This window comes from Psammomys obesus, unplaced genomic scaffold, assembly GCF_907164565.1.
Source record: "Psammomys obesus unplaced genomic scaffold, mPsaObe1.curated_primary_1811, whole genome shotgun sequence".
Taxonomy (NCBI): domain Eukaryota; kingdom Metazoa; phylum Chordata; class Mammalia; order Rodentia; family Muridae; genus Psammomys; species Psammomys obesus.
The window spans coordinates 11,220,844-11,229,696 of record NW_026585698.1 but is presented as its reverse complement, the minus strand read 5'-3'; the positions used below and the strand labels follow the sequence as shown (position 1 = coordinate 11,229,696).

General features: G+C 39.4%; 1 pseudogene; it reads right to left on the bottom strand.

The window, feature by feature from the left end:
- Window positions 1-1,806: 1,806 nt before the first annotated feature.
- Window positions 1,807-8,509, bottom strand: LOC129670382 (60S ribosomal protein L18-like; annotated as a pseudogene).
- Between the last annotated feature and the right edge of the window lie 344 nt (window positions 8,510-8,853).

The window sequence follows — 8,853 nt, the reverse complement described above, 5'->3', positions numbered from 1 at the left end:
TAAAGGCAAAGTCAGCTGGCACATACTTAAGGTGTATTTCAAGATGACAGATTAGACTAATATCCATTTAGAGCTAGTTGTTTTTAACTTTGCAGGGAAAATGCCTTTTTTCCCCCAAGGAGAAAACAGTACAGGGCTTCTGGTTTGAAAAATACCATGCATTTTCCTCAGAGCTTAGTGGAAAAGGTTATATTTAAATGTAATTCGTCTTTGGTGTGTACAAGACTTGTCAATTCCTTTTCTTTAGTGTTTGGGAGATAAGTTCTTTCTATCCAATCTGACTACAGAGCCTGCATGCAGAAGCTTATCTTTTCTCCTGACCTACCATAATAGCATTAATACCTCTCTCTTTCTTTCTCTTCTCCCTCCCTCCCTCCTTTCCTCCTGATTTCCCTTCCTATCTATCTATCTATCTATCTATCTATCTATCTATCTATCTATCATCTATCTATCTCTAATCTACCTATATCATTTCCTCCAGTCTCTCTTTAGTAGTTTTATGAGTATATAAATTAGCACGATGTTATGTAAAGAGACCATAGACTGTAGAAGCTAGGGATTTGGTTGTTGGTAAGGTTCCTGCTGCTCAAGCACAAGGATCCGAGTGCCCCCACCCAAATCCACACAAAAATCCAGACCTTGCAGCACGTGCTTGTATTCCCAGCACTGGGGATGCTGTAGGAGGATCTCTAGATTTGCTGCCCAGCCAGCTGGATGATTCTGCTTGACCGTCTCCAGGTGAAGATGACAACCTGTCTCCCAAATCAGGTGAATAGCACTTAACAAACAGCACCTGAATTTGACCTCTAGCCCCCATCATGTGCACATACTCACACACATGCACAGACACACAGACACACACACAGACACACACATTCTACCAAGGAAACATTAGGACTCGATCTGTGGCCTCTAATTTCTTTCTTCTGGGGAAGGTTCATCAAATCTGCTTAGAATATTGAGCCTGTCAATAGTGACTGTGAGCAAAGTAAGGCCCATACAACCTAGACACAGCAAGTTATAGGGAACTGAGAGATGTGGCATGCTGTTCTAAATTTCATTTTTAAAGGTTTAGCATCTGGGGTAAATTATGAATCAGTAACAATGTGCTTAATGTGCTTACACAGCTATGCCCTGCAAACTAGGAAATGATGCCACCTATGGTGAGCTCAGTGCCCCCCCCCAGATGCAATTAATTGAGACAACCCCCAACACATGCACACAGGCCCACAAATGTAGAAAAACCCCTCATTGAGATGCTCTATCCAGGTGAGTCAAGGTTGTGCCAAGATGCCAACTGAAGGTAACAATCCCGCATACCTGATTATTTAATAAAAATGTGCTTCAACAAGACAGAAAAAGATTTTCTATTGTTTTGCATAGAAAATTAACAAACAATGTATTTATGCTTCTTAGAAATGATACCAAAACAGTGTTCTGTGATGACACTAAGATCTTCAAGCTGTAGATAAGGGGAAGATGTTTCTGCTTAAAAAATGTGTAATGACAGTCTTTATGTGTGTGAAGTCTAACACTCTGCCTCAGCAACTGGCTGCGTCCAATTTTTTACATGCAAGATACTCAACAGACCATAGGAATAAAACAATTATTTTTTTTCCAAAAGAAAATGAAGCAATGTTAAATAATAAAAGTCTCTGTAGAGTAGACACTTCACAGCTCATGAAAACTCCCCGATATCCAAATTAAATGCAGCACCCAGAAGCAAACAATCAATAACTCATTTTCTAATTCTTTCAAAGTCTGAGATTTCTTAATGGTATGCCTATGCTGCACCTGCACAATGAATTATTGAACAAAAAGGGCAAGCTCAGCCAGCCACTGAATGGTGAGACCAGCTGCAGCTGAGGAGAACGTCACCATGGAGGAAACCAGCAGCAGGCAGCAGCAGGGGACCTCAGTAGGACTATAGGACAGGAATGCTCTCCCTGCTTGGCTTATCTGGAAAAGCCAGTTTGGAGACTCATGATGCTTCTGAATAATGCAGGGCAGTTAGCAGCCCAGTTTGAAAGGACCGAGATGGGAAGGAACAGAGCTAAACTGGCTTTTGTTCATCAAAACAGAAAACATTGTCACATCAAACCAGCCTTGAGGAAACAGCCTTTACATTTCCAACTACTCACATTTCAGTGTAGGGATTCTAAGTGAGCTCCAAAGAAGACACATGGATGATACAACTCTGCCTCATTCTGACTTGACACGTTGCTTAAGTGATGTTTGGTAGGATTTGTTGTTTGGTCATAGTAGCCAGGGTACATGGTTCAGGTACAAGTCCCCTGGAAGACCCCACTATGGTACACACACACACACACACACACACACACACACACACACACACACACATACACACACACACACTCTCTCTCTCTCTCTCTCTATCTCTTAATAAACAAACAAACAAACAAACCAGCTCTCAAGTTATAGAGTACTGGTACTCACTTGGCCTCATAGCAGCTTGTGACTACATGGCCAAGATCTATACAATATCAATGCCAGCCAAAATTCCAGCAAGAAAGGGAAAAGGTTTCATCAAGTTCTGCCCCTAGGTGAAAGTTACTGAAACATCATAACTTTTTGAGGGGAAAGTAGGTTTTTTTCAGGGAGTGATCCCTACGAGGTCGTCCAGGATTCAGTAGATGGCCCTGAATGTATGCATGTAACGGCAGCACTAAGTGGATTTAGTGAGTTCAAATTGAAGTGCATCAACTTGGGAGGGAAAAATGGTGAGAGCAATAGGAAAAATAGGGGTTGGGAGGATTTGACTAAAATGCATTATATGCATGTATAGAATTCTAAAATGATTCAAATGATTGTTTTCAAGGTAGAGGGCATAAGGGTAGTTGTCTTGGGGATGTGAGGATGAGTATTTTGAGATCAGATGTTGCATGAGGTTTTTACTTCATAATTGAAACATGAAGGGGCGTGTTTGTGGGCTGCTGGGTTATGGATGGTCACTTAAAACTGTGAGCCACATGAACCTGTGCTAGAACTTCCTGTGAGGTCTAGGTGACACTGACACCGCACAGTCTGACAGAGTGTCTCCTAGGCACATGAATTTCAGGAATTCCAAAGCTTCTCAGGTATACTTCCCAAATGCTCTAACATGTTTTTTTCTGTGGGCTTGGCCTGTCCCATCACTGAATAATGCCTACTCCTGCTATTTACAAACAAGGTCCTTTGAAAAGAAGCTCACAAGGACATTCTACCTCTCTCCTTCATTGCTGACTAATATTTCTGACTGAAATATTAGTTTTAGGGAGAAGGTAATACCTTGAAATCACCCATGTCTCTATTTAAACCACAGGACTGTCATCAGCTGCCATGAAAACTCTTTGAGCCTTAACTTATTTACTAGGTACAGTGGGCTAACGATTGTATAGAAAGCTTCCTTGAAAATTTAACTTGTTAGTGATACATTTTATAACATATATTTGCATGTATCCTACATGAAAGCAATATTGAATACATTTCCATGTATATATATGCATAGAAATGTTTTTTAGGGAATAAAATCATAGCTGTTTATTTTTCACCTTTCTAAAAATTTTCTGACATCTTTTTAAACTTCTTATTGTCCATTAATAATTATACACATTTTTGGGAAACAGTCTGCTGTTTCAGTGGGTGTAAATATTGTGTACTGGCTAGTGATTTAATATATTCAGAAAATGAAGTATTCATCATTTTTTGTGGAGATAAGATTCACAATCTCTTTCAGATATTGTGAACTGTTCATTATTATTCTATAGTCACCCAATTATACAATGGAAAATCAGGCAGGCTCTTTCATCCAACTATATCCATGCATGTGTTAAACCGACTCTTCTCATTTCTCTAACGTCTAAAAAATATATTAGCTTTCCATCCAGAGAAATAACATATTTCCATTTTAAAGAGTAAACATATTTAGGTTCTTAGTGCACTATTATCTTGCTGAATACTCAGAGGTCGCCTCAAGGAAAACCACTTAATTCATAAATATGGAAATAGTAGGGATTTATTTTGATTTCTTCTCAAAGATCTGAAAAAAAATGGGAAGTAAAGTCTCTCCAGCCAATGGTGACTTGGGTGGCAGGTGCTCTCTAGAGATGTCTTACTAGAAGCCAATTGTAGATGCTGGTGTTCTTCCATGCAGGGATGTCCAGCCTTAAGATGCAATCCCAGAGACAGTGTGTGAGCAAAAGAAATAAAGCAAGAATTCCCTCCTATCTTAAAGCAGTTATTGAGTCTACACTAAGTCATGATCATTTTTTTTAATTCCCAGCATTCATAAAATCCCTGAAAGGTCTGTGTTTAGAAATGGTTCTTCTTCAGCAAATGCTGATCTGGATATCAGGAAGGGGAGAAGAATATGGACTCAAATAGTTACCTGTTCTGACTCATGGATGACTCCAGCATTTAATTAATGTTCATTTAGACCAAAGCCACTAATCCTGCTCACAGAATAAAGGTATTTCTTTTAGCCAGATTACAACAGTAGTGCAATCATAACATCAATGTCTTCCTGCCTACTACTTTTACACAACGGAATGATTAAATGTTGTATAGAGATAACCACCAATACAATATTGTAATTCAGAGATTAATAATTGTTTGCTAGTCATCATCACTCATTGTTAGCTTTATTCTTCCTTTAATCTCTGAGAACATTTCCCCCCTCTGAGTCAGTTTTAATTGATATGGTGAGTGTGCCTTTTTCTTAAATCTATAATATAAAACGATGCAAATATATCTTTCTTTATAGACAGAATTCCAAAGTCCTAGATACCTCACTATGACAGAAATCAGTCTCCTATGACATAACCCAACCATAAGAGAGGTCCATAAATTTGTGAAGTCTATATATCTCTATTAATGCCCTTCAGTAATTACTATTGAAGTTACTCATGTAACTATATCTCTCAAACAGGAATATAGACATGATGTATGGCAATGGCTCCCAAAAGATGACCATTTGCTTAATGAACATTTCTAAAGTCATATAAAAATAAAAGTTTTTGAGTACTCATTTTTCTGGAATGCAAGACCTGATGATGAGAAAATTGATAGGCAGATTGCTTCACAAAGCTAGTGAGTGATGGATTTGGGACTTCAATGTTATTACTTTCACTTCAATCCTTGTATGTATCATTTTCAAAACTTCTCAAAACAGTGAGGTAAATATATATATATATATTTCATTAAGCCATGCTTAGAGGACAGCAGAGCATACACCATAACTCACAAAAGGTCAATTGCATATTATGCATAAATACATAAAAATCATATTAATCTGACAAATGGAAACCAAAATGAAAACATGGAAGCATCAATGTGTGGCTCTCTTACTAGTGCATGCTGGGACGTAGTGCTTTCTGGTGGCTGGAATGCACCCTTACTTAGCCACCCTATTGCTCCCAAGTATCAATTCTCTATAGAAGTGGAATCTGTAATCAGAATGTTGTTTGAGGATTAGTATCTGAAGCAGAACATTCATACCATGCCATGGGGGTAACAATTATATTTCCTTATAGTTTACCATATTTCTGTATTGTTAAAACCTTAGACTAACAAGACTACATCTTTGTTTTCCATGGGCAAACAGCAGATGAAAACTCCACTTTCCAAACCACCAAAAAGTCCATTCCTTTGAAGCCATCCCACTGACTTTGTTGTGGTCACATGCTCCCTGACCTATCACATAAGACTTACTTCCCCTAAACTCCTCCTCTTATTCATCCAACCACTAGCTGATAGGAACTTACTGTCTTCTGATGCATGGTGGGTAGTGGGAAGACTCTGCCCTAAAAGCAGTTCAGGTTTCATAAGGTCCAGTCAACTTTGACAGGTCCTGTGTTGGAATAATGTTTTCAGAGTCCCAAGAATTTGCATGCATTAGTCCCAGACACTGTCACAACACTTAACAATGGAGATAGTTTGCATGCTTTAATTCCATACCAGTCTCAGTGCTAACTCTATTCCTCTCTACACTACTCTGTTATTTCTTTTCAAAAAATTCCCAGGAGATTCTTTTTCACCTTTCTTCATCCTCCATTTTCTTTTTTTCTTTAATTTTTAAATTATTTTTATTAATTACAGTTTATTCACTTTGTATCCCCCCGTACCTTCCTCCCTCCTCCCCTCCCAATCCCATCCTCACTCTTCCCTACCCATGTCCCTCTCCCAGTCCACTGATAAGGGAGGTCCTCCCCTTCCCTCTGATCCTAGTCTATCAGGTCTCATTAGGACTGGTTGCAGTGTCTTCTGTGGCCTGGTAAGGCTGCTCCCCACTCAGGGGGAGTTGATTAAAGAAGAGGCCAATCCGTTCCTGTCTTAAAAAATGACATGAATCAGGCTTCACTTGCCCTTTGGCTTTGAGCAGGATATGGTCAAGTAGAAATATCTAACAATGTAGTGAAGGAAGAAGGAATAGTAAAAGTTGTCCGGGGTTGGGGTTGAGAACTATCTTCTCTCTGTTACAAGCATTCATATGGACTGTCAATCTCCCTGACTCTTGAGCATGGCCAGCAGTCTGCAGGAGTCTCCATGCAAGTCTTTTTCCAATGAGTTGACCATTTCCTCTCGTCCTCCATCAAATGCCATGCTTCTTTCCCTTGTTCTTCCTTTCTCCTTATACTTTTTTCCCACTCCTTACAGAGTGCATTAAAAAAATGGTTTTCAAATCACCAGAATATAATGTGCTCTCCGTTTCTTGCCAGACCCCGAACAATGCAAACATATTTTTTTATGTCCTTTCTTGTGGGATTTTCATGTGTAGAGAATTACTTTTGATATTTCGTGAATTCAATTTTTTAGTTAATCAGTTCAAGAAATTTAACTGAATGCCCATTATTTTTTGCTTTCTGCATTATACTAAGTGTCCAGGAGACAAAGATGAAATAAGGCACCAGCTTCGTCATGGGCAAATTTTACCAATAGCTAAAAAATTAACACATAAAGGATATGATAATTTAATTTATCATCTGAGCTAAAAGGCTTTATCTCTTTTGAGACAGGGTCTTATGCATTCCTAGCTGGCCTGGAACTCAATGAGTAGTCAAGAATGACCTTTAATGTCTGTTCTTCCTGCTTCTACCTTCTGGTATTATAGACATGTGCCACATTGACCATTGCATGTGAACTCAGATATTTTTTGATAAGAACTGAATATTTTAATTACATTAACACTAGAGGAGCTGCTAAAACATGTTTTTAGGCACACCCAAAATAGACATTTCTGCTATGCTAAAATGAATAGTTTGCTTGAATTACAAGTAGATTTAACGAATACCATCTCTATACTGCCAATGTGATACATCAATAAATATAAAGAAACACTTGGCCTCTGAGAGCTTAAGGTCAAATACATATCGATAAATCAAAATAGTTTCTACCTGTATGATGACTCTTTGCAAGGAGGTTAACATTCTACCATGTTGAAAGTTAAAAGGGAAAGAAACACTTATGTTCATCTTGGTATTCATCCTGTTTTCTTCTCAGGGAATAGGAGGAGTGGGTGAGACAATGATGTTTTATGATCAGTAAATAAAGATTAAAACTTACAAACTGTGTCAACACCTGGAATTTTGATGCAAACTCCCTGGAGATACAGGGAACAGCATAGTAATAACTGGACATTTATTTGCCTGGCATCAATATCAGCTATTGTCTAAGTGGACTTTGGACTAGAACATCCAATACAAGGACCTGCTCCAGCAACCGACCTTTCCATGGTCTTAGATGTGGAACAAGAAGTAAGTTCAAGTCTGTCAGACCATGCTGTCCATAACTATGTAATATGAAAAACAAATCAATATTTTTGGTGATTCATGTAGTCAGTCATCAGGCAGTGGTGATTACATTGAGTTACTTTTATATCTTTATATGAGTTACTTTTCATATCTTTTTTTTTTCAACAAACAACCCCTTTTTTTTAATAAACAGTAAGATCCAGGGTTAGTTTCTTTAACCCAGCTAACCCTTTGGCCTCTGGCATGCTTAAACTTCCTACACTTGGAGTGGACATGGGGTTTTGTGTGGCAGTGTGGGGGCCCGGGGGTCTTACCAAAATGCTTGGACACCTCTTGGCCCTTACATCAACCTTGCCTCAGCCCTTGAGAGACTCTAGGGCCAGCTGGTTGAAGGTAAGGATCTTACCTCCACCCTTAAGGCTGTGACTTCAGCCCAGCTGCTCACCCACAATGCACACACCTTCAGCTTGGGCACTTCCAGATTCCTCACATCATCTGTGACTTTTGCCACAACCACAGCGGTTTTGTTCTTTCTGCCAAGAAGCTTCTTTCAGATCATGTGTGACAAGGACAGAGGTTTCTGGTTCTTGTGGCTCATAAATATCCTTTCCAGCACAATCTGATTGAAGGTGGAATTGGCTCATCTGGCCAGAAACCTATAAAGCTTGACTAGCAGCCACAGGTAGATAAAATAGATGTCCTGGCATTGGATTCCTTGCAGGAACCTTTCAGTCCTTGATGTGGTGAATGTCAACACCCATGATGGCGCTTCCTGCTTGGCCAGGTCCAAAAACTACTTTTCATATCTTTAAGATGGAGTATACGACAAGAAGCAACTGAGATCGAGGAACTACATTTTGACATAGAAGGAAGGCATGGCAGCAGGTGGTTCTCTGGGATTGAGAATGTGTGACAGCTGTTTACTCCTAACTCAGCGGAGAAGAAAGCAGAAACGACACAAGAAGATGGGCCAGGCAAAACGCACCAAGTCCTTCCCCCCTCCACCAGCAACCCTGCGCCTAGTGACGGCTATTCCTAGGCAGAATTCATCTCCTTAATATCCCACAACTTTCCAAAACAGTACCACAGGATCAGCACCAAGTAT